This window comes from Anomaloglossus baeobatrachus, unplaced genomic scaffold (assembly GCF_048569485.1).
Source record: "Anomaloglossus baeobatrachus isolate aAnoBae1 unplaced genomic scaffold, aAnoBae1.hap1 Scaffold_3995, whole genome shotgun sequence".
NCBI lineage: Eukaryota > Metazoa > Chordata > Amphibia > Anura > Aromobatidae > Anomaloglossus > Anomaloglossus baeobatrachus.
In genome coordinates this window covers 1-24,954 of record NW_027443332.1, presented here as the reverse complement: position 1 = coordinate 24,954, position 24,954 = coordinate 1, and the positions used below count along the sequence as shown (strand labels likewise).

At 46.3% G+C, this 24,954-nt stretch overlaps 16 non-coding genes across 16 annotated transcripts; all 16 read left to right on the top strand.

Annotated features, from left to right (window-relative positions):
- Window positions 1-1,044: 1,044 nt before the first annotated feature.
- On the top strand, window positions 1,045-1,235 carry LOC142276597 (U2 spliceosomal RNA). Its single transcript, XR_012740025.1, has one exon. It is a non-coding gene; the product is annotated as a U2 spliceosomal RNA (small nuclear RNA).
- A 1,387-nt stretch (window positions 1,236-2,622) lies between these two features.
- Window positions 2,623-2,813, top strand: LOC142276595 (U2 spliceosomal RNA). The gene has a single exon (XR_012740023.1). It is a non-coding gene; the product is annotated as a U2 spliceosomal RNA (small nuclear RNA).
- A 1,387-nt stretch (window positions 2,814-4,200) lies between these two features.
- On the top strand, window positions 4,201-4,391 carry LOC142276594 (U2 spliceosomal RNA). The gene has a single exon (XR_012740022.1). It is a non-coding gene; the product is annotated as a U2 spliceosomal RNA (small nuclear RNA).
- A 1,387-nt stretch (window positions 4,392-5,778) lies between these two features.
- LOC142276593 (U2 spliceosomal RNA) lies at window positions 5,779-5,969 on the top strand. Its single transcript, XR_012740021.1, has one exon. It is a non-coding gene; the product is annotated as a U2 spliceosomal RNA (small nuclear RNA).
- A 1,387-nt stretch (window positions 5,970-7,356) lies between these two features.
- On the top strand, window positions 7,357-7,547 carry LOC142276591 (U2 spliceosomal RNA). The gene has a single exon (XR_012740020.1). It is a non-coding gene; the product is annotated as a U2 spliceosomal RNA (small nuclear RNA).
- A 1,387-nt stretch (window positions 7,548-8,934) lies between these two features.
- LOC142276590 (U2 spliceosomal RNA) lies at window positions 8,935-9,125 on the top strand. The gene has a single exon (XR_012740019.1). It is a non-coding gene; the product is annotated as a U2 spliceosomal RNA (small nuclear RNA).
- A 1,388-nt stretch (window positions 9,126-10,513) lies between these two features.
- Window positions 10,514-10,704, top strand: LOC142276589 (U2 spliceosomal RNA). Its single transcript, XR_012740018.1, has one exon. It is a non-coding gene; the product is annotated as a U2 spliceosomal RNA (small nuclear RNA).
- Window positions 10,705-12,091: 1,387 nt separating this feature from the next.
- LOC142276588 (U2 spliceosomal RNA) lies at window positions 12,092-12,282 on the top strand. Its single transcript, XR_012740017.1, has one exon. It is a non-coding gene; the product is annotated as a U2 spliceosomal RNA (small nuclear RNA).
- Window positions 12,283-13,669: 1,387 nt separating this feature from the next.
- On the top strand, window positions 13,670-13,860 carry LOC142276587 (U2 spliceosomal RNA). Its single transcript, XR_012740016.1, has one exon. It is a non-coding gene; the product is annotated as a U2 spliceosomal RNA (small nuclear RNA).
- Window positions 13,861-15,247: 1,387 nt separating this feature from the next.
- On the top strand, window positions 15,248-15,438 carry LOC142276586 (U2 spliceosomal RNA). The gene has a single exon (XR_012740015.1). It is a non-coding gene; the product is annotated as a U2 spliceosomal RNA (small nuclear RNA).
- A 1,387-nt stretch (window positions 15,439-16,825) lies between these two features.
- LOC142276585 (U2 spliceosomal RNA) lies at window positions 16,826-17,016 on the top strand. Its single transcript, XR_012740014.1, has one exon. It is a non-coding gene; the product is annotated as a U2 spliceosomal RNA (small nuclear RNA).
- Window positions 17,017-18,403: 1,387 nt separating this feature from the next.
- Window positions 18,404-18,594, top strand: LOC142276619 (U2 spliceosomal RNA). Its single transcript, XR_012740044.1, has one exon. It is a non-coding gene; the product is annotated as a U2 spliceosomal RNA (small nuclear RNA).
- A 1,387-nt stretch (window positions 18,595-19,981) lies between these two features.
- LOC142276618 (U2 spliceosomal RNA) lies at window positions 19,982-20,172 on the top strand. Its single transcript, XR_012740043.1, has one exon. It is a non-coding gene; the product is annotated as a U2 spliceosomal RNA (small nuclear RNA).
- A 1,388-nt stretch (window positions 20,173-21,560) lies between these two features.
- LOC142276609 (U2 spliceosomal RNA) lies at window positions 21,561-21,751 on the top strand. Its single transcript, XR_012740035.1, has one exon. It is a non-coding gene; the product is annotated as a U2 spliceosomal RNA (small nuclear RNA).
- A 1,387-nt stretch (window positions 21,752-23,138) lies between these two features.
- LOC142276596 (U2 spliceosomal RNA) lies at window positions 23,139-23,329 on the top strand. Its single transcript, XR_012740024.1, has one exon. It is a non-coding gene; the product is annotated as a U2 spliceosomal RNA (small nuclear RNA).
- Window positions 23,330-24,716: 1,387 nt separating this feature from the next.
- Window positions 24,717-24,907, top strand: LOC142276584 (U2 spliceosomal RNA). Its single transcript, XR_012740013.1, has one exon. It is a non-coding gene; the product is annotated as a U2 spliceosomal RNA (small nuclear RNA).
- Window positions 24,908-24,954: the final 47 nt, after the last annotated feature.

The window sequence follows — 24,954 nt, the reverse complement described above, 5'->3', positions numbered from 1 at the left end:
CTGGTGCGATCTCTCCGCTTCCACTCCAAAGAAAGTTACCTGTTTATTCCTATCATGCATTGGTTTTTGGGGTTTTCTTTGAGTAATGATGATCTCTTTAGTAGTCTGTTGGCGCCCTCTCCTGGAGGAATAGTTTGCTTGCTCTTGGACATTCTAAAAGAGAGGTCATGATAGACATTGAGCTTCTGAGCTCAATTGGGGAAAGTCATGGGTGATGAATGTTTGCAACCTACTGCGAAGCCTCATACCGCAATATAAGGAACGTCAAATACTAAGAAAGGGCGGCCTATGAAAGAATTACTACTTTCAATAAGTACACTTAAACGGCTAATTGGGAATAGAAAAACTGTAAAAAGCCCTCTGAGAAAGCCCCCCTCTAACCTTTGATAGTAAGCTTTTCTGTAGTCTGCCTGTTGATGTATTTTCCGTTTGAACTGTGCACAACATGAAGAGACGGAACACTGGCGGCTTGTCACAATGCCCCCCGATGACATCACAATAGCGCTGCTGCCTAGAAAACAAGCTGCGCAGAAGAAGTTGTTCTTTGGGTGGGAGGGTGGGCTAGTGGAAGGAGGGGGCAATCTCTTTTTTTCCCGGGTGGTAGGGGGATGACAGGAGAAGGGAAGCGGGTGGTGAGAAAGGTACAGAGGGCAGGGTTTGGGGGCTGGGAAGGAAAGGGAAAAGATTAGGGTTTGGGGATGATGAAAGGGCTTTCTACGGGTAAGGATGGCAAAGGGTGGCAGTGACGGAAAGTCAGGCAACCTGTCCTGTCCGTCTTTTTGTATCGTGAATTGGAAAGACTGCAAGGGGGAGGGGAGTTGCTTGCGCCCTAAAGGAGGAGTTATTCAGATTCATTGCAGTGGGCGGCGGCTGCAAAACGCACCATTCTTCTTGTTTTGGCTCTGCAAAGCAGCCTTTTCAAGGGTTGGCTTGGGTGACAAAATGTCTTGTGTAGGCGTGGGTTTGTCTCCCTCTCGCTCTCTCTCCCTAAGATGTGTCCGGCATAGGCCAGGGTGCCACTCGAGGCCCAAACCAATTCTGGTTATCGCTTCTCGGCCTTTTGGCTAAGATCAAGTGTAGTATCTGTTCTTATCAGTTTAATATCTGATACGTCCCCTATCTGGGGACCATATATTAAATGGATTTTTAGAACAGGGAGATGGAAAAAGAGCTTGCTCTGTCCACTCCACGCATTGACCTGGTATTGCAGTACCTCCAGGAACGGTGCACCCCTTCTTAACCCAGTTTCCAAAAGCAGAACTCAATTCACCTGATTCATATTAGCCCGATTTAATGAATTGGAAGAAAGCATACGTCTTCATATGCACCTCAATTTGGCCCATTCACTTTTCACACTTCCTCCTTTTGTTTTTTATCTTTCACACTTTTGACTTTCTTTATTCATCCAAATAGCAAACTCATCACCACTCAACCTGACCAACTCGGCTATGTCCCCGTGCTGCAGTTCTCTGTCTTATCTAGATCATTTGCAATTGAATGGAATAGATCCCTTTTGGACAAAGTGGATTCACCTGCTGCTGCAGTGACCACAGGTGTGATAACATCTAGAATTGGCATCTGGTGCGATCTCTCCGCTTCCACTCCAAAGAAAGTTACCTGTTTATTCCTATCATGCATTGGTTTTTGGGGTTTTCTTTGAGTAATGATGATCTCTTTAGTAGTCTGTTGGCGCCCTCTCCTGGAGGAATAGTTTGCTTGCTCTTGGACATTCTAAAAGAGAGGTCATGATAGACATTGAGCTTCTGAGCTCAATTGGGGAAAGTCATGGGTGATGAATGTTTGCAACCTACTGCGAAGCCTCATACCGCAATATAAGGAACGTCAAATACTAAGAAAGGGCGGCCTATGAAAGAATTACTACTTTCAATAAGTACACTTAAACGGCTAATTGGGAATAGAAAAACTGTAAAAAGCCCTCTGAGAAAGCCCCCCTCTAACCTTTGATAGTAAGCTTTTCTGTAGTCTGCCTGTTGATGTATTTTCCGTTTGAACTGTGCACAACATGAAGAGACGGAACACTGGCGGCTTGTCACAATGCCCCCCGATGACATCACAATAGCGCTGCTGCCTAGAAAACAAGCTGCGCAGAAGAAGTTGTTCTTTGGGTGGGAGGGTGGGCTAGTGGAAGGAGGGGGCAATCTCTTTTTTTCCCGGGTGGTAGGGGGATGACAGGAGAAGGGAAGCGGGTGGTGAGAAAGGTACAGAGGGCAGGGTTTGGGGGCTGGGAAGGAAAGGGAAAAGATTAGGGTTTGGGGATGATGAAAGGGCTTTCTACGGGTAAGGATGGCAAAGGGTGGCAGTGACGGAAAGTCAGGCAACCTGTCCTGTCCGTCTTTTTGTATCGTGAATTGGAAAGACTGCAAGGGGGAGGGGAGTTGCTTGCGCCCTAAAGGAGGAGTTATTCAGATTCATTGCAGTGGGCGGCGGCTGCAAAACGCACCATTCTTCTTGTTTTGGCTCTGCAAAGCAGCCTTTTCAAGGGTTGGCTTGGGTGACAAAATGTCTTGTGTAGGCGTGGGTTTGTCTCCCTCTCGCTCTCTCTCCCTAAGATGTGTCCGGCATAGGCCAGGGTGCCACTCGAGGCCCAAACCAATTCTGGTTATCGCTTCTCGGCCTTTTGGCTAAGATCAAGTGTAGTATCTGTTCTTATCAGTTTAATATCTGATACGTCCCCTATCTGGGGACCATATATTAAATGGATTTTTAGAACAGGGAGATGGAAAAAGAGCTTGCTCTGTCCACTCCACGCATTGACCTGGTATTGCAGTACCTCCAGGAACGGTGCACCCCTTCTTAACCCAGTTTCCAAAAGCAGAACTCAATTCACCTGATTCATATTAGCCCGATTTAATGAATTGGAAGAAAGCATACGTCTTCATATGCACCTCAATTTGGCCCATTCACTTTTCACACTTCCTCCTTTTGTTTTTTATCTTTCACACTTTTGACTTTCTTTATTCATCCAAATAGCAAACTCATCACCACTCAACCTGACCAACTCGGCTATGTCCCCGTGCTGCAGTTCTCTGTCTTATCTAGATCATTTGCAATTGAATGGAATAGATCCCTTTTGGACAAAGTGGATTCACCTGCTGCTGCAGTGACCACAGGTGTGATAACATCTAGAATTGGCATCTGGTGCGATCTCTCCGCTTCCACTCCAAAGAAAGTTACCTGTTTATTCCTATCATGCATTGGTTTTTGGGGTTTTCTTTGAGTAATGATGATCTCTTTAGTAGTCTGTTGGCGCCCTCTCCTGGAGGAATAGTTTGCTTGCTCTTGGACATTCTAAAAGAGAGGTCATGATAGACATTGAGCTTCTGAGCTCAATTGGGGAAAGTCATGGGTGATGAATGTTTGCAACCTACTGCGAAGCCTCATACCGCAATATAAGGAACGTCAAATACTAAGAAAGGGCGGCCTATGAAAGAATTACTACTTTCAATAAGTACACTTAAACGGCTAATTGGGAATAGAAAAACTGTAAAAAGCCCTCTGAGAAAGCCCCCCTCTAACCTTTGATAGTAAGCTTTTCTGTAGTCTGCCTGTTGATGTATTTTCCGTTTGAACTGTGCACAACATGAAGAGACGGAACACTGGCGGCTTGTCACAATGCCCCCCGATGACATCACAATAGCGCTGCTGCCTAGAAAACAAGCTGCGCAGAAGAAGTTGTTCTTTGGGTGGGAGGGTGGGCTAGTGGAAGGAGGGGGCAATCTCTTTTTTTCCCGGGTGGTAGGGGGATGACAGGAGAAGGGAAGCGGGTGGTGAGAAAGGTACAGAGGGCAGGGTTTGGGGGCTGGGAAGGAAAGGGAAAAGATTAGGGTTTGGGGATGATGAAAGGGCTTTCTACGGGTAAGGATGGCAAAGGGTGGCAGTGACGGAAAGTCAGGCAACCTGTCCTGTCCGTCTTTTTGTATCGTGAATTGGAAAGACTGCAAGGGGGAGGGGAGTTGCTTGCGCCCTAAAGGAGGAGTTATTCAGATTCATTGCAGTGGGCGGCGGCTGCAAAACGCACCATTCTTCTTGTTTTGGCTCTGCAAAGCAGCCTTTTCAAGGGTTGGCTTGGGTGACAAAATGTCTTGTGTAGGCGTGGGTTTGTCTCCCTCTCGCTCTCTCTCCCTAAGATGTGTCCGGCATAGGCCAGGGTGCCACTCGAGGCCCAAACCAATTCTGGTTATCGCTTCTCGGCCTTTTGGCTAAGATCAAGTGTAGTATCTGTTCTTATCAGTTTAATATCTGATACGTCCCCTATCTGGGGACCATATATTAAATGGATTTTTAGAACAGGGAGATGGAAAAAGAGCTTGCTCTGTCCACTCCACGCATTGACCTGGTATTGCAGTACCTCCAGGAACGGTGCACCCCTTCTTAACCCAGTTTCCAAAAGCAGAACTCAATTCACCTGATTCATATTAGCCCGATTTAATGAATTGGAAGAAAGCATACGTCTTCATATGCACCTCAATTTGGCCCATTCACTTTTCACACTTCCTCCTTTTGTTTTTTATCTTTCACACTTTTGACTTTCTTTATTCATCCAAATAGCAAACTCATCACCACTCAACCTGACCAACTCGGCTATGTCCCCGTGCTGCAGTTCTCTGTCTTATCTAGATCATTTGCAATTGAATGGAATAGATCCCTTTTGGACAAAGTGGATTCACCTGCTGCTGCAGTGACCACAGGTGTGATAACATCTAGAATTGGCATCTGGTGCGATCTCTCCGCTTCCACTCCAAAGAAAGTTACCTGTTTATTCCTATCATGCATTGGTTTTTGGGGTTTTCTTTGAGTAATGATGATCTCTTTAGTAGTCTGTTGGCGCCCTCTCCTGGAGGAATAGTTTGCTTGCTCTTGGACATTCTAAAAGAGAGGTCATGATAGACATTGAGCTTCTGAGCTCAATTGGGGAAAGTCATGGGTGATGAATGTTTGCAACCTACTGCGAAGCCTCATACCGCAATATAAGGAACGTCAAATACTAAGAAAGGGCGGCCTATGAAAGAATTACTACTTTCAATAAGTACACTTAAACGGCTAATTGGGAATAGAAAAACTGTAAAAAGCCCTCTGAGAAAGCCCCCCTCTAACCTTTGATAGTAAGCTTTTCTGTAGTCTGCCTGTTGATGTATTTTCCGTTTGAACTGTGCACAACATGAAGAGACGGAACACTGGCGGCTTGTCACAATGCCCCCCGATGACATCACAATAGCGCTGCTGCCTAGAAAACAAGCTGCGCAGAAGAAGTTGTTCTTTGGGTGGGAGGGTGGGCTAGTGGAAGGAGGGGGCAATCTCTTTTTTTCCCGGGTGGTAGGGGGATGACAGGAGAAGGGAAGCGGGTGGTGAGAAAGGTACAGAGGGCAGGGTTTGGGGGCTGGGAAGGAAAGGGAAAAGATTAGGGTTTGGGGATGATGAAAGGGCTTTCTACGGGTAAGGATGGCAAAGGGTGGCAGTGACGGAAAGTCAGGCAACCTGTCCTGTCCGTCTTTTTGTATCGTGAATTGGAAAGACTGCAAGGGGGAGGGGAGTTGCTTGCGCCCTAAAGGAGGAGTTATTCAGATTCATTGCAGTGGGCGGCGGCTGCAAAACGCACCATTCTTCTTGTTTTGGCTCTGCAAAGCAGCCTTTTCAAGGGTTGGCTTGGGTGACAAAATGTCTTGTGTAGGCGTGGGTTTGTCTCCCTCTCGCTCTCTCTCCCTAAGATGTGTCCGGCATAGGCCAGGGTGCCACTCGAGGCCCAAACCAATTCTGGTTATCGCTTCTCGGCCTTTTGGCTAAGATCAAGTGTAGTATCTGTTCTTATCAGTTTAATATCTGATACGTCCCCTATCTGGGGACCATATATTAAATGGATTTTTAGAACAGGGAGATGGAAAAAGAGCTTGCTCTGTCCACTCCACGCATTGACCTGGTATTGCAGTACCTCCAGGAACGGTGCACCCCTTCTTAACCCAGTTTCCAAAAGCAGAACTCAATTCACCTGATTCATATTAGCCCGATTTAATGAATTGGAAGAAAGCATACGTCTTCATATGCACCTCAATTTGGCCCATTCACTTTTCACACTTCCTCCTTTTGTTTTTTATCTTTCACACTTTTGACTTTCTTTATTCATCCAAATAGCAAACTCATCACCACTCAACCTGACCAACTCGGCTATGTCCCCGTGCTGCAGTTCTCTGTCTTATCTAGATCATTTGCAATTGAATGGAATAGATCCCTTTTGGACAAAGTGGATTCACCTGCTGCTGCAGTGACCACAGGTGTGATAACATCTAGAATTGGCATCTGGTGCGATCTCTCCGCTTCCACTCCAAAGAAAGTTACCTGTTTATTCCTATCATGCATTGGTTTTTGGGGTTTTCTTTGAGTAATGATGATCTCTTTAGTAGTCTGTTGGCGCCCTCTCCTGGAGGAATAGTTTGCTTGCTCTTGGACATTCTAAAAGAGAGGTCATGATAGACATTGAGCTTCTGAGCTCAATTGGGGAAAGTCATGGGTGATGAATGTTTGCAACCTACTGCGAAGCCTCATACCGCAATATAAGGAACGTCAAATACTAAGAAAGGGCGGCCTATGAAAGAATTACTACTTTCAATAAGTACACTTAAACGGCTAATTGGGAATAGAAAAACTGTAAAAAGCCCTCTGAGAAAGCCCCCCTCTAACCTTTGATAGTAAGCTTTTCTGTAGTCTGCCTGTTGATGTATTTTCCGTTTGAACTGTGCACAACATGAAGAGACGGAACACTGGCGGCTTGTCACAATGCCCCCCGATGACATCACAATAGCGCTGCTGCCTAGAAAACAAGCTGCGCAGAAGAAGTTGTTCTTTGGGTGGGAGGGTGGGCTAGTGGAAGGAGGGGGCAATCTCTTTTTTTCCCGGGTGGTAGGGGGATGACAGGAGAAGGGAAGCGGGTGGTGAGAAAGGTACAGAGGGCAGGGTTTGGGGGCTGGGAAGGAAAGGGAAAAGATTAGGGTTTGGGGATGATGAAAGGGCTTTCTACGGGTAAGGATGGCAAAGGGTGGCAGTGACGGAAAGTCAGGCAACCTGTCCTGTCCGTCTTTTTGTATCGTGAATTGGAAAGACTGCAAGGGGGAGGGGAGTTGCTTGCGCCCTAAAGGAGGAGTTATTCAGATTCATTGCAGTGGGCGGCGGCTGCAAAACGCACCATTCTTCTTGTTTTGGCTCTGCAAAGCAGCCTTTTCAAGGGTTGGCTTGGGTGACAAAATGTCTTGTGTAGGCGTGGGTTTGTCTCCCTCTCGCTCTCTCTCCCTAAGATGTGTCCGGCATAGGCCAGGGTGCCACTCGAGGCCCAAACCAATTCTGGTTATCGCTTCTCGGCCTTTTGGCTAAGATCAAGTGTAGTATCTGTTCTTATCAGTTTAATATCTGATACGTCCCCTATCTGGGGACCATATATTAAATGGATTTTTAGAACAGGGAGATGGAAAAAGAGCTTGCTCTGTCCACTCCACGCATTGACCTGGTATTGCAGTACCTCCAGGAACGGTGCACCCCTTCTTAACCCAGTTTCCAAAAGCAGAACTCAATTCACCTGATTCATATTAGCCCGATTTAATGAATTGGAAGAAAGCATACGTCTTCATATGCACCTCAATTTGGCCCATTCACTTTTCACACTTCCTCCTTTTGTTTTTTATCTTTCACACTTTTGACTTTCTTTATTCATCCAAATAGCAAACTCATCACCACTCAACCTGACCAACTCGGCTATGTCCCCGTGCTGCAGTTCTCTGTCTTATCTAGATCATTTGCAATTGAATGGAATAGATCCCTTTTGGACAAAGTGGATTCACCTGCTGCTGCAGTGACCACAGGTGTGATAACATCTAGAATTGGCATCTGGTGCGATCTCTCCGCTTCCACTCCAAAGAAAGTTACCTGTTTATTCCTATCATGCATTGGTTTTTGGGGTTTTCTTTGAGTAATGATGATCTCTTTAGTAGTCTGTTGGCGCCCTCTCCTGGAGGAATAGTTTGCTTGCTCTTGGACATTCTAAAAGAGAGGTCATGATAGACATTGAGCTTCTGAGCTCAATTGGGGAAAGTCATGGGTGATGAATGTTTGCAACCTACTGCGAAGCCTCATACCGCAATATAAGGAACGTCAAATACTAAGAAAGGGCGGCCTATGAAAGAATTACTACTTTCAATAAGTACACTTAAACGGCTAATTGGGAATAGAAAAACTGTAAAAAGCCCTCTGAGAAAGCCCCCCTCTAACCTTTGATAGTAAGCTTTTCTGTAGTCTGCCTGTTGATGTATTTTCCGTTTGAACTGTGCACAACATGAAGAGACGGAACACTGGCGGCTTGTCACAATGCCCCCCGATGACATCACAATAGCGCTGCTGCCTAGAAAACAAGCTGCGCAGAAGAAGTTGTTCTTTGGGTGGGAGGGTGGGCTAGTGGAAGGAGGGGGCAATCTCTTTTTTTCCCGGGTGGTAGGGGGATGACAGGAGAAGGGAAGCGGGTGGTGAGAAAGGTACAGAGGGCAGGGTTTGGGGGCTGGGAAGGAAAGGGAAAAGATTAGGGTTTGGGGATGATGAAAGGGCTTTCTACGGGTAAGGATGGCAAAGGGTGGCAGTGACGGAAAGTCAGGCAACCTGTCCTGTCCGTCTTTTTGTATCGTGAATTGGAAAGACTGCAAGGGGGAGGGGAGTTGCTTGCGCCCTAAAGGAGGAGTTATTCAGATTCATTGCAGTGGGCGGCGGCTGCAAAACGCACCATTCTTCTTGTTTTGGCTCTGCAAAGCAGCCTTTTCAAGGGTTGGCTTGGGTGACAAAATGTCTTGTGTAGGCGTGGGTTTGTCTCCCTCTCGCTCTCTCTCCCTAAGATGTGTCCGGCATAGGCCAGGGTGCCACTCGAGGCCCAAACCAATTCTGGTTATCGCTTCTCGGCCTTTTGGCTAAGATCAAGTGTAGTATCTGTTCTTATCAGTTTAATATCTGATACGTCCCCTATCTGGGGACCATATATTAAATGGATTTTTAGAACAGGGAGATGGAAAAAGAGCTTGCTCTGTCCACTCCACGCATTGACCTGGTATTGCAGTACCTCCAGGAACGGTGCACCCCTTCTTAACCCAGTTTCCAAAAGCAGAACTCAATTCACCTGATTCATATTAGCCCGATTTAATGAATTGGAAGAAAGCATACGTCTTCATATGCACCTCAATTTGGCCCATTCACTTTTCACACTTCCTCCTTTTGTTTTTTATCTTTCACACTTTTGACTTTCTTTATTCATCCAAATAGCAAACTCATCACCACTCAACCTGACCAACTCGGCTATGTCCCCGTGCTGCAGTTCTCTGTCTTATCTAGATCATTTGCAATTGAATGGAATAGATCCCTTTTGGACAAAGTGGATTCACCTGCTGCTGCAGTGACCACAGGTGTGATAACATCTAGAATTGGCATCTGGTGCGATCTCTCCGCTTCCACTCCAAAGAAAGTTACCTGTTTATTCCTATCATGCATTGGTTTTTGGGGTTTTCTTTGAGTAATGATGATCTCTTTAGTAGTCTGTTGGCGCCCTCTCCTGGAGGAATAGTTTGCTTGCTCTTGGACATTCTAAAAGAGAGGTCATGATAGACATTGAGCTTCTGAGCTCAATTGGGGAAAGTCATGGGTGATGAATGTTTGCAACCTACTGCGAAGCCTCATACCGCAATATAAGGAACGTCAAATACTAAGAAAGGGCGGCCTATGAAAGAATTACTACTTTCAATAAGTACACTTAAACGGCTAATTGGGAATAGAAAAACTGTAAAAAGCCCTCTGAGAAAGCCCCCCTCTAACCTTTGATAGTAAGCTTTTCTGTAGTCTGCCTGTTGATGTATTTTCCGTTTGAACTGTGCACAACATGAAGAGACGGAACACTGGCGGCTTGTCACAATGCCCCCCGATGACATCACAATAGCGCTGCTGCCTAGAAAACAAGCTGCGCAGAAGAAGTTGTTCTTTGGTGTGGGAGGGTGGGCTAGTGGAAGGAGGGGGCAATCTCTTTTTTTCCCGGGTGGTAGGGGGATGACAGGAGAAGGGAAGCGGGTGGTGAGAAAGGTACAGAGGGCAGGGTTTGGGGGCTGGGAAGGAAAGGGAAAAGATTAGGGTTTGGGGATGATGAAAGGGCTTTCTACGGGTAAGGATGGCAAAGGGTGGCAGTGACGGAAAGTCAGGCAACCTGTCCTGTCCGTCTTTTTGTATCGTGAATTGGAAAGACTGCAAGGGGGAGGGGAGTTGCTTGCGCCCTAAAGGAGGAGTTATTCAGATTCATTGCAGTGGGCGGCGGCTGCAAAACGCACCATTCTTCTTGTTTTGGCTCTGCAAAGCAGCCTTTTCAAGGGTTGGCTTGGGTGACAAAATGTCTTGTGTAGGCGTGGGTTTGTCTCCCTCTCGCTCTCTCTCCCTAAGATGTGTCCGGCATAGGCCAGGGTGCCACTCGAGGCCCAAACCAATTCTGGTTATCGCTTCTCGGCCTTTTGGCTAAGATCAAGTGTAGTATCTGTTCTTATCAGTTTAATATCTGATACGTCCCCTATCTGGGGACCATATATTAAATGGATTTTTAGAACAGGGAGATGGAAAAAGAGCTTGCTCTGTCCACTCCACGCATTGACCTGGTATTGCAGTACCTCCAGGAACGGTGCACCCCTTCTTAACCCAGTTTCCAAAAGCAGAACTCAATTCACCTGATTCATATTAGCCCGATTTAATGAATTGGAAGAAAGCATACGTCTTCATATGCACCTCAATTTGGCCCATTCACTTTTCACACTTCCTCCTTTTGTTTTTTATCTTTCACACTTTTGACTTTCTTTATTCATCCAAATAGCAAACTCATCACCACTCAACCTGACCAACTCGGCTATGTCCCCGTGCTGCAGTTCTCTGTCTTATCTAGATCATTTGCAATTGAATGGAATAGATCCCTTTTGGACAAAGTGGATTCACCTGCTGCTGCAGTGACCACAGGTGTGATAACATCTAGAATTGGCATCTGGTGCGATCTCTCCGCTTCCACTCCAAAGAAAGTTACCTGTTTATTCCTATCATGCATTGGTTTTTGGGGTTTTCTTTGAGTAATGATGATCTCTTTAGTAGTCTGTTGGCGCCCTCTCCTGGAGGAATAGTTTGCTTGCTCTTGGACATTCTAAAAGAGAGGTCATGATAGACATTGAGCTTCTGAGCTCAATTGGGGAAAGTCATGGGTGATGAATGTTTGCAACCTACTGCGAAGCCTCATACCGCAATATAAGGAACGTCAAATACTAAGAAAGGGCGGCCTATGAAAGAATTACTACTTTCAATAAGTACACTTAAACGGCTAATTGGGAATAGAAAAACTGTAAAAAGCCCTCTGAGAAAGCCCCCCTCTAACCTTTGATAGTAAGCTTTTCTGTAGTCTGCCTGTTGATGTATTTTCCGTTTGAACTGTGCACAACATGAAGAGACGGAACACTGGCGGCTTGTCACAATGCCCCCCGATGACATCACAATAGCGCTGCTGCCTAGAAAACAAGCTGCGCAGAAGAAGTTGTTCTTTGGGTGGGAGGGTGGGCTAGTGGAAGGAGGGGGCAATCTCTTTTTTTCCCGGGTGGTAGGGGGATGACAGGAGAAGGGAAGCGGGTGGTGAGAAAGGTACAGAGGGCAGGGTTTGGGGGCTGGGAAGGAAAGGGAAAAGATTAGGGTTTGGGGATGATGAAAGGGCTTTCTACGGGTAAGGATGGCAAAGGGTGGCAGTGACGGAAAGTCAGGCAACCTGTCCTGTCCGTCTTTTTGTATCGTGAATTGGAAAGACTGCAAGGGGGAGGGGAGTTGCTTGCGCCCTAAAGGAGGAGTTATTCAGATTCATTGCAGTGGGCGGCGGCTGCAAAACGCACCATTCTTCTTGTTTTGGCTCTGCAAAGCAGCCTTTTCAAGGGTTGGCTTGGGTGACAAAATGTCTTGTGTAGGCGTGGGTTTGTCTCCCTCTCGCTCTCTCTCCCTAAGATGTGTCCGGCATAGGCCAGGGTGCCACTCGAGGCCCAAACCAATTCTGGTTATCGCTTCTCGGCCTTTTGGCTAAGATCAAGTGTAGTATCTGTTCTTATCAGTTTAATATCTGATACGTCCCCTATCTGGGGACCATATATTAAATGGATTTTTAGAACAGGGAGATGGAAAAAGAGCTTGCTCTGTCCACTCCACGCATTGACCTGGTATTGCAGTACCTCCAGGAACGGTGCACCCCTTCTTAACCCAGTTTCCAAAAGCAGAACTCAATTCACCTGATTCATATTAGCCCGATTTAATGAATTGGAAGAAAGCATACGTCTTCATATGCACCTCAATTTGGCCCATTCACTTTTCACACTTCCTCCTTTTGTTTTTTATCTTTCACACTTTTGACTTTCTTTATTCATCCAAATAGCAAACTCATCACCACTCAACCTGACCAACTCGGCTATGTCCCCGTGCTGCAGTTCTCTGTCTTATCTAGATCATTTGCAATTGAATGGAATAGATCCCTTTTGGACAAAGTGGATTCACCTGCTGCTGCAGTGACCACAGGTGTGATAACATCTAGAATTGGCATCTGGTGCGATCTCTCCGCTTCCACTCCAAAGAAAGTTACCTGTTTATTCCTATCATGCATTGGTTTTTGGGGTTTTCTTTGAGTAATGATGATCTCTTTAGTAGTCTGTTGGCGCCCTCTCCTGGAGGAATAGTTTGCTTGCTCTTGGACATTCTAAAAGAGAGGTCATGATAGACATTGAGCTTCTGAGCTCAATTGGGGAAAGTCATGGGTGATGAATGTTTGCAACCTACTGCGAAGCCTCATACCGCAATATAAGGAACGTCAAATACTAAGAAAGGGCGGCCTATGAAAGAATTACTACTTTCAATAAGTACACTTAAACGGCTAATTGGGAATAGAAAAACTGTAAAAAGCCCTCTGAGAAAGCCCCCCTCTAACCTTTGATAGTAAGCTTTTCTGTAGTCTGCCTGTTGATGTATTTTCCGTTTGAACTGTGCACAACATGAAGAGACGGAACACTGGCGGCTTGTCACAATGCCCCCCGATGACATCACAATAGCGCTGCTGCCTAGAAAACAAGCTGCGCAGAAGAAGTTGTTCTTTGGGTGGGAGGGTGGGCTAGTGGAAGGAGGGGGCAATCTCTTTTTTTCCCGGGTGGTAGGGGGATGACAGGAGAAGGGAAGCGGGTGGTGAGAAAGGTACAGAGGGCAGGGTTTGGGGGCTGGGAAGGAAAGGGAAAAGATTAGGGTTTGGGGATGATGAAAGGGCTTTCTACGGGTAAGGATGGCAAAGGGTGGCAGTGACGGAAAGTCAGGCAACCTGTCCTGTCCGTCTTTTTGTATCGTGAATTGGAAAGACTGCAAGGGGGAGGGGAGTTGCTTGCGCCCTAAAGGAGGAGTTATTCAGATTCATTGCAGTGGGCGGCGGCTGCAAAACGCACCATTCTTCTTGTTTTGGCTCTGCAAAGCAGCCTTTTCAAGGGTTGGCTTGGGTGACAAAATGTCTTGTGTAGGCGTGGGTTTGTCTCCCTCTCGCTCTCTCTCCCTAAGATGTGTCCGGCATAGGCCAGGGTGCCACTCGAGGCCCAAACCAATTCTGGTTATCGCTTCTCGGCCTTTTGGCTAAGATCAAGTGTAGTATCTGTTCTTATCAGTTTAATATCTGATACGTCCCCTATCTGGGGACCATATATTAAATGGATTTTTAGAACAGGGAGATGGAAAAAGAGCTTGCTCTGTCCACTCCACGCATTGACCTGGTATTGCAGTACCTCCAGGAACGGTGCACCCCTTCTTAACCCAGTTTCCAAAAGCAGAACTCAATTCACCTGATTCATATTAGCCCGATTTAATGAATTGGAAGAAAGCATACGTCTTCATATGCACCTCAATTTGGCCCATTCACTTTTCACACTTCCTCCTTTTGTTTTTTATCTTTCACACTTTTGACTTTCTTTATTCATCCAAATAGCAAACTCATCACCACTCAACCTGACCAACTCGGCTATGTCCCCGTGCTGCAGTTCTCTGTCTTATCTAGATCATTTGCAATTGAATGGAATAGATCCCTTTTGGACAAAGTGGATTCACCTGCTGCTGCAGTGACCACAGGTGTGATAACATCTAGAATTGGCATCTGGTGCGATCTCTCCGCTTCCACTCCAAAGAAAGTTACCTGTTTATTCCTATCATGCATTGGTTTTTGGGGTTTTCTTTGAGTAATGATGATCTCTTTAGTAGTCTGTTGGCGCCCTCTCCTGGAGGAATAGTTTGCTTGCTCTTGGACATTCTAAAAGAGAGGTCATGATAGACATTGAGCTTCTGAGCTCAATTGGGGAAAGTCATGGGTGATGAATGTTTGCAACCTACTGCGAAGCCTCATACCGCAATATAAGGAACGTCAAATACTAAGAAAGGGCGGCCTATGAAAGAATTACTACTTTCAATAAGTACACTTAAACGGCTAATTGGGAATAGAAAAACTGTAAAAAGCCCTCTGAGAAAGCCCCCCTCTAACCTTTGATAGTAAGCTTTTCTGTAGTCTGCCTGTTGATGTATTTTCCGTTTGAACTGTGCACAACATGAAGAGACGGAACACTGGCGGCTTGTCACAATGCCCCCCGATGACATCACAATAGCGCTGCTGCCTAGAAAACAAGCTGCGCAGAAGAAGTTGTTCTTTGGGTGGGAGGGTGGGCTAGTGGAAGGAGGGGGCAATCTCTTTTTTTCCCGGGTGGTAGGGGGATGACAGGAGAAGGGAAGCGGGTGGTGAGAAAGGTACAGAGGGCAGGGTTTGGGGGCTGGGAAGGAAAGGGAAAAGATTAGGGTTTGGGGATGATGAAAGGGCTTTCTACGGGTAAGGATGGCAAAGGGTGGCAGTGACGGAAAGTCAGGCAACCTGTCCTGTCCGTCTTTTTGTATCGTGAATTGGAAAGACTGCAAGGGGGAGGGGAGTTGCTTGCGCCCTAAAGGAGGAGTTATTCAGATTCATTGCAGTGGGCGGCGGCTGCAAAACGCACCATTCTTCTTGTTTTGGCTCTGCAAAGCAGCCTTTTCAAGGGTTGGCTTGGGTGACAAAATGTCTTGTGTAGGCGTGGGTTTGTCTCCCTCTCGCTCTCTCTCCCTAAGATGTGTCCGGCATAGGCCAGGGTGCCACTCGAGGCCCAAACCAATTCTGGTTATCGCTTCTCGGCCTTTTGGCTAAGATCAAGTGTAGTATCTGTTCTTATCAGTTTAATATCTGATACGTCCCCTATCTGGGGACCATATATTAAATGGATTTTTAGAACAGGGAGATGGAAAAAGAGCTTGCTCTGTCCACTCCACGCATTGACCTGGTATTGCAGTACCTCCAGGAACGGTGCACCCCTTCTTAACCCAGTTTCCAAAAGCAGAACTCAATTCACCTGATTCATATTAGCCCGATTTAATGAATTGGAAGAAAGCATACGTCTTCATATGCACCTCAATTTGGCCCATTCACTTTTCACACTTCCTCCTTTTGTTTTTTATCTTTCACACTTTTGACTTTCTTTATTCATCCAAATAGCAAACTCATCACCACTCAACCTGACCAACTCGGCTATGTCCCCGTGCTGCAGTTCTCTGTCTTATCTAGATCATTTGCAATTGAATGGAATAGATCCCTTTTGGACAAAGTGGATTCACCTGCTGCTGCAGTGACCACAGGTGTGATAACATCTAGAATTGGCATCTGGTGCGATCTCTCCGCTTCCACTCCAAAGAAAGTTACCTGTTTATTCCTATCATGCATTGGTTTTTGGGGTTTTCTTTGAGTAATGATGATCTCTTTAGTAGTCTGTTGGCGCCCTCTCCTGGAGGAATAGTTTGCTTGCTCTTGGACATTCTAAAAGAGAGGTCATGATAGACATTGAGCTTCTGAGCTCAATTGGGGAAAGTCATGGGTGATGAATGTTTGCAACCTACTGCGAAGCCTCATACCGCAATATAAGGAACGTCAAATACTAAGAAAGGGCGGCCTATGAAAGAATTACTACTTTCAATAAGTACACTTAAACGGCTAATTGGGAATAGAAAAACTGTAAAAAGCCCTCTGAGAAAGCCCCCCTCTAACCTTTGATAGTAAGCTTTTCTGTAGTCTGCCTGTTGATGTATTTTCCGTTTGAACTGTGCACAACATGAAGAGACGGAACACTGGCGGCTTGTCACAATGCCCCCCGATGACATCACAATAGCGCTGCTGCCTAGAAAACAAGCTGCGCAGAAGAAGTTGTTCTTTGGGTGGGAGGGTGGGCTAGTGGAAGGAGGGGGCAATCTCTTTTTTTCCCGGGTGGTAGGGGGATGACAGGAGAAGGGAAGCGGGTGGTGAGAAAGGTACAGAGGGCAGGGTTTGGGGGCTGGGAAGGAAAGGGAAAAGATTAGGGTTTGGGGATGATGAAAGGGCTTTCTACGGGTAAGGATGGCAAAGGGTGGCAGTGACGGAAAGTCAGGCAACCTGTCCTGTCCGTCTTTTTGTATCGTGAATTGGAAAGACTGCAAGGGGGAGGGGAGTTGCTTGCGCCCTAAAGGAGGAGTTATTCAGATTCATTGCAGTGGGCGGCGGCTGCAAAACGCACCATTCTTCTTGTTTTGGCTCTGCAAAGCAGCCTTTTCAAGGGTTGGCTTGGGTGACAAAATGTCTTGTGTAGGCGTGGGTTTGTCTCCCTCTCGCTCTCTCTCCCTAAGATGTGTCCGGCATAGGCCAGGGTGCCACTCGAGGCCCAAACCAATTCTGGTTATCGCTTCTCGGCCTTTTGGCTAAGATCAAGTGTAGTATCTGTTCTTATCAGTTTAATATCTGATACGTCCCCTATCTGGGGACCATATATTAAATGGATTTTTAGAACAGGGAGATGGAAAAAGAGCTTGCTCTGTCCACTCCACGCATTGACCTGGTATTGCAGTACCTCCAGGAACGGTGCACCCCTTCTTAACCCAGTTTCCAAAAGCAGAACTCAATTCACCTGATTCATATTAGCCCGATTTAATGAATTGGAAGAAAGCATACGTCTTCATATGCACCTCAATTTGGCCCATTCACTTTTCACACTTCCTCCTTTTGTTTTTTATCTTTCACACTTTTGACTTTCTTTATTCATCCAAATAGCAAACTCATCACCACTCAACCTGACCAACTCGGCTATGTCCCCGTGCTGCAGTTCTCTGTCTTATCTAGATCATTTGCAATTGAATGGAATAGATCCCTTTTGGACAAAGTGGATTCACCTGCTGCTGCAGTGACCACAGGTGTGATAACATCTAGAATTGGCATCTGGTGCGATCTCTCCGCTTCCACTCCAAAGAAAGTTACCTGTTTATTCCTATCATGCATTGGTTTTTGGGGTTTTCTTTGAGTAATGATGATCTCTTTAGTAGTCTGTTGGCGCCCTCTCCTGGAGGAATAGTTTGCTTGCTCTTGGACATTCTAAAAGAGAGGTCATGATAGACATTGAGCTTCTGAGCTCAATTGGGGAAAGTCATGGGTGATGAATGTTTGCAACCTACTGCGAAGCCTCATACCGCAATATAAGGAACGTCAAATACTAAGAAAGGGCGGCCTATGAAAGAATTACTACTTTCAATAAGTACACTTAAACGGCTAATTGGGAATAGAAAAACTGTAAAAAGCCCTCTGAGAAAGCCCCCCTCTAACCTTTGATAGTAAGCTTTTCTGTAGTCTGCCTGTTGATGTATTTTCCGTTTGAACTGTGCACAACATGAAGAGACGGAACACTGGCGGCTTGTCACAATGCCCCCCGATGACATCACAATAGCGCTGCTGCCTAGAAAACAAGCTGCGCAGAAGAAGTTGTTCTTTGGGTGGGAGGGTGGGCTAGTGGAAGGAGGGGGCAATCTCTTTTTTTCCCGGGTGGTAGGGGGATGACAGGAGAAGGGAAGCGGGTGGTGAGAAAGGTACAGAGGGCAGGGTTTGGGGGCTGGGAAGGAAAGGGAAAAGATTAGGGTTTGGGGATGATGAAAGGGCTTTCTACGGGTAAGGATGGCAAAGGGTGGCAGTGACGGAAAGTCAGGCAACCTGTCCTGTCCGTCTTTTTGTATCGTGAATTGGAAAGACTGCAAGGGGGAGGGGAGTTGCTTGCGCCCTAAAGGAGGAGTTATTCAGATTCATTGCAGTGGGCGGCGGCTGCAAAACGCACCATTCTTCTTGTTTTGGCTCTGCAAAGCAGCCTTTTCAAGGGTTGGCTTGGGTGACAAAATGTCTTGTGTAGGCGTGGGTTTGTCTCCCTCTCGCTCTCTCTCCCTAAGATGTGTCCGGCATAGGCCAGGGTGCCACTCGAGGCCCAAACCAATTCTGGTTATCGCTTCTCGGCCTTTTGGCTAAGATCAAGTGTAGTATCTGTTCTTATCAGTTTAATATCTGATACGTCCCCTATCTGGGGACCATATATTAAATGGATTTTTAGAACAGGGAGATGGAAAAAGAGCTTGCTCTGTCCACTCCACGCATTGACCTGGTATTGCAGTACCTCCAGGAACGGTGCACCCCTTCTTAACCCAGTTTCCAAAAGCAGAACTCAATTCACCTGATTCATATTAGCCCGATTTAATGAATTGGAAGAAAGCATACGTCTTCATATGCACCTCAATTTGGCCCATTCACTTTTCACACTTCCTCCTTTTGTTTTTTATCTTTCACACTTTTGACTTTCTTTATTCATCCAAATAGCAAACTCATCACCACTCAACCTGACCAACTCGGCTATGTCCCCGTGCTGCAGTTCTCTGTCTTATCTAGATCATTTGCAATTGAATGGAATAGATCCCTTTTGGACAAAGTGGATTCACCTGCTGCTGCAGTGACCACAGGTGTGATAACATCTAGAATTGGCATCTGGTGCGATCTCTCCGCTTCCACTCCAAAGAAAGTTACCTGTTTATTCCTATCATGCATTGGTTTTTGGGGTTTTCTTTGAGTAATGATGATCTCTTTAGTAGTCTGTTGGCGCCCTCTCCTGGAGGAATAGTTTGCTTGCTCTTGGACATTCTAAAAGAGAGGTCATGATAGACATTGAGCTTCTGAGCTCAATTGGGGAAAGTCATGGGTGATGAATGTTTGCAACCTACTGCGAAGCCTCATACCGCAATATAAGGAACGTCAAATACTAAGAAAGGGCGGCCTATGAAAGAATTACTACTTTCAATAAGTACACTTAAACGGCTAATTGGGAATAGAAAAACTGTAAAAAGCCCTCTGAGAAAGCCCCCCTCTAACCTTTGATAGTAAGCTTTTCTGTAGTCTGCCTGTTGATGTATTTTCCGTTTGAACTGTGCACAACATGAAGAGACGGAACACTGGCGGCTTGTCACAATGCCCCCCGATGACATCACAATAGCGCTGCTGCCTAGAAAACAAGCTGCGCAGAAGAAGTTGTTCTTTGGGTGGGAGGGTGGGCTAGTGGAAGGAGGGGGCAATCTCTTTTTTTCCCGGGTGGTAGGGGGATGACAGGAGAAGGGAAGCGGGTGGTGAGAAAGGTACAGAGGGCAGGGTTTGGGGGCTGGGAAGGAAAGGGAAAAGATTAGGGTTTGGGGATGATGAAAGGGCTTTCTACGGGTAAGGATGGCAAAGGGTGGCAGTGACGGAAAGTCAGGCAACCTGTCCTGTCCGTCTTTTTGTATCGTGAATTGGAAAGACTGCAAGGGGGAGGGGAGTTGCTTGCGCCCTAAAGGAGGAGTTATTCAGATTCATTGCAGTGGGCGGCGGCTGCAAAACGCACCATTCTTCTTGTTTTGGCTCTGCAAAGCAGCCTTTTCAAGGGTTGGCTTGGGTGACAAAATGTCTTGTGTAGGCGTGGGTTTGTCTCCCTCTCGCTCTCTCTCCCTAAGATGTGTCCGGCATAGGCCAGGGTGCCACTCGAGGCCCAAACCAATTCTGGTTATCGCTTCTCGGCCTTTTGGCTAAGATCAAGTGTAGTATCTGTTCTTATCAGTTTAATATCTGATACGTCCCCTATCTGGGGACCATATATTAAATGGATTTTTAGAACAGGGAGATGGAAAAAGAGCTTGCTCTGTCCACTCCACGCATTGACCTGGTATTGCAGTACCTCCAGGAACGGTGCACCCCTTCTTAACCCAGTTTCCAAAAGCAGAACTCAATTCACCTGATTCATATTAGCCCGATTTAATGAATTGGAAGAAAGCATACGTCTTCATATGCACCTCAATTTGGCCCATTCACTTTTCACACTTCCTCCTTTTGTTTTTTATCTTTCACACTTTTGACTTTCTTTATTCATCCAAATAGCAAACTCATCACCACTCAACCTGACCAACTCGGCTATGTCCCCGTGCTGCAGTTCTCTGTCTTATCTAGATCATTTGCAATTGAATGGAATAGATCCCTTTTGGACAAAGTGGATTCACCTGCTGCTGCAGTGACCACAGGTGTGATAACATCTAGAATTGGCATCTGGTGCGATCTCTCCGCTTCTCACTCCAAAGAAAGTTACCTGTTTATTCCTATCATGCATTGGTTTTTGGGGTTTTCTTTGAGTAATGATGATCTCTTTAGTAGTCTGTTGGCGCCCTCTCCTGGAGGAATAGTTTGCTTGCTCTTGGACATTCTAAAAGAGAGGTCATGATAGACATTGAGCTTCTGAGCTCAATTGGGGAAAGTCATGGGTGATGAATGTTTGCAACCTACTGCGAAGCCTCATACCGCAATATAAGGAACGTCAAATACTAAGAAAGGGCGGCCTATGAAAGAATTACTACTTTCAATAAGTACACTTAAACGGCTAATTGGGAATAGAAAAACTGTAAAAAGCCCTCTGAGAAAGCCCCCCTCTAACCTTTGATAGTAAGCTTTTCTGTAGTCTGCCTGTTGATGTATTTTCCGTTTGAACTGTGCACAACATGAAGAGACGGAACACTGGCGGCTTGTCACAATGCCCCCCGATGACATCACAATAGCGCTGCTGCCTAGAAAACAAGCTGCGCAGAAGAAGTTGTTCTTTGGGTGGGAGGGTGGGCTAGTGGAAGGAGGGGGCAATCTCTTTTTTTCCCGGGTGGTAGGGGGATGACAGGAGAAGGGAAGCGGGTGGTGAGAAAGGTACAGAGGGCAGGGTTTGGGGGCTGGGAAGGAAAGGGAAAAGATTAGGGTTTGGGGATGATGAAAGGGCTTTCTACGGGTAAGGATGGCAAAGGGTGGCAGTGACGGAAAGTCAGGCAACCTGTCCTGTCCGTCTTTTTGTATCGTGAATTGGAAAGACTGCAAGGGGGAGGGGAGTTGCTTGCGCCCTAAAGGAGGAGTTATTCAGATTCATTGCAGTGGGCGGCGGCTGCAAAACGCACCATTCTTCTTGTTTTGGCTCTGCAAAGCAGCCTTTTCAAGGGTTGGCTTGGGTGACAAAATGTCTTGTGTAGGCGTGGGTTTGTCTCCCTCTCGCTCTCTCTCCCTAAGATGTGTCCGGCATAGGCCAGGGTGCCACTCGAGGCCCAAACCAATTCTGGTTATCGCTTCTCGGCCTTTTGGCTAAGATCAAGTGTAGTATCTGTTCTTATCAGTTTAATATCTGATACGTCCCCTATCTGGGGACCATATATTAAATGGATTTTTAGAACAGGGAGATGGAAAAAGAGCTTGCTCTGTCCACTCCACGCATTGACCTGGTATTGCAGTACCTCCAGGAACGGTGCACCCCTTCTTAACCCAGTTTCCAAAAGCAGAACTCAATTCACCTGATTCATATTAGCCCGATTTAATGAATTGGAAGAAAGCATACGTCTTCATATGCACCTCAATTTGGCCCATTCACTTTTCACACTTCCTCCTTTTGTTTTTTATCTTTCACACTTTTGACTTTCTTTATTCATCCAAATAGCAAACTCATCACCACTCAACCTGACCAACTCGGCTATGTCCCCGTGCTGCAGTTCTCTGTCTTATCTAGATCATTTGCAATTGAATGGAATAGATCCCTTTTGGACAAAGTGGATTCACCTGCTGCTGCAGTGACCACAGGTGTGATAACATCTAGAATTGGCATCTGGTGCGATCTCTCCGCTTCCACTCCAAAGAAAGTTACCTGTTTATTCCTATCATGCATTGGTTTTTGGGGTTTTCTTTGAGTAATGATGATCTCTTTAGTAGTCTGTTGGCGCCCTCTCCTGGAGGAATAGTTTGCTTGCTCTTGGACATTCTAAAAGAGAGGTCATGATAGACATTGAGCTTCTGAGCTCAATTGGGGAAAGTCATGGGTGATGAATGTTTGCAACCTACTGCGAAGCCTCATACCGCAATATAAGGAACGTCAAATACTAAGAAAGGGCGGCCTATGAAAGAATTACTACTTTCAATAAGTACACTTAAACGGCTAATTGGGAATAGAAAAACTGTAAAAAGCCCTCTGAGAAAGCCCCCCTCTAACCTTTGATAGTAAGCTTTTCTGTAGTCTGCCTGTTGATGTATTTTCCGTTTGAACTGTGCACAACATGAAGAGACGGAACACTGGCGGCTTGTCACAATGCCCCCCGATGACATCACAATAGCGCTGCTGCCTAGAAAACAAGCTGCGCAGAAGAAGTTGTTCTTTGGGTGGGAGGGTGGGCTAGTGGAAGGAGGGGGCAATCTCTTTTTTTCCCGGGTGGTAGGGGGATGACAGGAGAAGGGAAGCGGGTGGTGAGAAAGGTACAGAGGGCAGGGTTTGGGGGCTGGGAAGGAAAGGGAAAAGATTAGGGTTTGGGGATGATGAAAGGGCTTTCTACGGGTAAGGATGGCAAAGGGTGGCAGTGACGGAAAGTCAGGCAACCTGTCCTGTCCGTCTTTTTGTATCGTGAATTGGAAAGACTGCAAGGGGGAGGGGAGTTGCTTGCGCCCTAAAGGAGGAGTTATTCAGATTCATTGCAGTGGGCGGCGGCTGCAAAACGCACCATTCTTCTTGTTTTGGCTCTGCAAAGCAGCCTTTTCAAGGGTTGGCTTGGGTGACAAAATGTCTTGTGTAGGCGTGGGTTTGTCTCCCTCTCGCTCTCTCTCCCTAAGATGTGTCCGGCATAGGCCAGGGTGCCACTCGAGGCCCAAACCAATTCTGGTTATCGCTTCTCGGCCTTTTGGCTAAGATCAAGTGTAGTATCTGTTCTTATCAGTTTAATATCTGATACGTCCCCTATCTGGGGACCATATATTAAATGGATTTTTAGAACAGGGAGATGGAAAAAGAGCTTGCTCTGTCCACTCCACGCATTGACCTGGTATTGCAGTACCTCCAGGAACGGTGCACCCCTTCTTAACCCAGTTTCCAAAAGCAGAACTCAATTCACCTGATTCATATTAGCCCGATTTAATGAATTGGAAGAAAGCATACGTCTTCATATGCACCTCAATTTGGCCCATTCACTTTTCACACTTCCTCCTTTTGTTTTTTATCTTTCACACTTTTGACTTTCTTTATTCATCCAAATAGCAAACTCATCACCACTCAACCTGACCAACTCGGCTATGTCCCCGTGCTGCAGTTCTCTGTCTTATCTAGATCATTTGCAATTGAATGGAATAGATCCCTTTTGGACAAAGTGGATTCACCTGCTGCTGCAGTGACCACAGGTGTGATAACATCTAGAATTGGCATCTGGTGCGATCTCTCCGCTTCCACTCCAAAGAAAGTTACCTGTTTATTCCTATCATGCATTGGTTTTTGGGGTTTTCTTTGAGTAATGATGATCTCTTTAGTAGTCTGTTGGCGCCCTCTCCTGGAGGAATAGTTTGCTTGCTCTTGGACATTCTAAAAGAGAGGTCATGATAGACATTGAGCTTCTGAGCTCAATTGGGGAAAGTCATGGGTGATGAATGTTTGCAACCTACTGCGAAGCCTCATACCGCAATATAAGGAACGTCAAATACTAAGAAAGGGCGGCCTATGAAAGAATTACTACTTTCAATAAGTACACTTAAACGGCTAATTGGGAATAGAAAAACTGTAAAAAGCCCTCTGAGAAAGCCCCCCTCTAACCTTTGATAGTAAGCTTTTCTGTAGTCTGCCTGTTGATGTATTTTCCGTTTGAACTGTGCACAACATGAAGAGACGGAACACTGGCGGCTTGTCACAATGCCCCCCGATGACATCACAATAGCGCTGCTGCCTAGAAAACAAGCTGCGCAGAAGAAGTTGTTCTTTGGGTGGGAGGGTGGGCTAGTGGAAGGAGGGGGCAATCTCTTTTTTTCCCGGGTGGTAGGGGGATGACAGGAGAAGGGAAGCGGGTGGTGAGAAAGGTACAGAGGGCAGGGTTTGGGGGCTGGGAAGGAAAGGGAAAAGATTAGGGTTTGGGGATGATGAAAGGGCTTTCTACGGGTAAGGATGGCAAAGGGTGGCAGTGACGGAAAGTCAGGCAACCTGTCCTGTCCGTCTTTTTGTATCGTGAATTGGAAAGACTGCAAGGGGGAGGGGAGTTGCTTGCGCCCTAAAGGAGGAGTTATTCAGATTCATTGCAGTGGGCGGCGGCTGCAAAACGCACCATTCTTCTTGTTTTGGCTCTGCAAAGCAGCCTTTTCAAGGGTTGGCTTGGGTGACAAAATGTCTTGTGTAGGCGTGGGTTTGTCTCCCTCTCGCTCTCTCTCCCTAAGATGTGTCCGGCATAGGCCAGGGTGCCACTCGAGGCCCAAACCAATTCTGGTTATCGCTTCTCGGCCTTTTGGCTAAGATCAAGTGTAGTATCTGTTCTTATCAGTTTAATATCTGATACGTCCCCTATCTGGGGACCATATATTAAATGGATTTTTAGAACAGGGAGATGGAAAAAGAGCTTGCTCTGTCCACTCCACGCATTGACCTGGTATTGCAGTACCTCCAGGAACGGTGCACCCCTTCTTAACCCAGTTTCCAAAAGCAGAACTCAATTCACCTGATTCATATT